Consider the following 1,062-nt stretch of genomic DNA (forward strand, 5'->3'; position numbering starts at 1 on the left):
GGGAAAAGACACTGCAGAATAATGAATGATGGGCAAATGCAAGAGGGTCCTTCATAAGGGCCATGTCTAAGCAAGGTTATTCCTTGGGTTGCCCTGATCTGGACTTACCATACTTCCAGGAAAAAGAAGTACTTGTGCAGCAGAACCAAATGCCTGTCACATCAGTGCCCTGACCTAAGTGAGCATAGGCTGTTGAAATATTAGAAAATTACTTCACAATCTAGTAAGGCTGATTTCCATCTTTAAATTACCTAGAAAGCACAATCTTCTCTTCTGTAGTAGGTAAAAGTGCTCATGTTTTGGATACTATCCTTATTTCATAAACTTATAGATGACCATTTACACACATTCCCATCAGTCGCATCTCCCATCACTTTAAGTGACTCTCAACTTGGGGGAGCTGGACATGGAAATTCGCCTGATGAGACAACTAAGCTTAATTTGGAAGTTCAGTCACAAAGGAAAGAAATGTCTTTTGGGAAATGCTTTCTCCGCTCAGAAGCAGGAGACTAATTATAAGAAAACACCTTAGCAGATTGAACTATGCATTAATGTATCAGGTTAATTACAATTTCCACCCAGGAGAAACTCAAAGAAGTTTCACCTGACCTTTGTGAACTAGGTTAACTAAAACTTGCATAGACTTTAATACTAAGAATTCTAATTTAAAGGTTTCTCAGAACACATTAAAACTATTTGAATGATCCCCCAACTCTGGTTTTGCATTAGAACTACATATTGAGTTGTAGATTTTTTTTCTTAAAGATGACCAGTAAGGGAATCTTAACCCTTGACTTGGTGTTGTCAGCACCACGCTCACCCAGTAAACTAACCAGCCATCCCTATATGGGATCCGAACCCATGGCCTTGGTGTTATCAGCACCACACTCTCCCGAGTGAGCCACAGGCTGGCCCATAGATATTTTCTTTTTTTCTTTTTTTTTTTTTTTTAGCATTTTTAATTTAATTTCTTTTTCATATGTTATTTATTTATTTATTTTTAATTTTATTATGTCGATATACATTGTGGCTGATTATTGTTGCCCATCACCAAAACTTCCC

The sequence above is a fragment of the Cynocephalus volans genome, chromosome 1 (genome assembly GCF_027409185.1).
Source record: "Cynocephalus volans isolate mCynVol1 chromosome 1, mCynVol1.pri, whole genome shotgun sequence".
Lineage (NCBI taxonomy): Eukaryota > Metazoa > Chordata > Mammalia > Dermoptera > Cynocephalidae > Cynocephalus > Cynocephalus volans.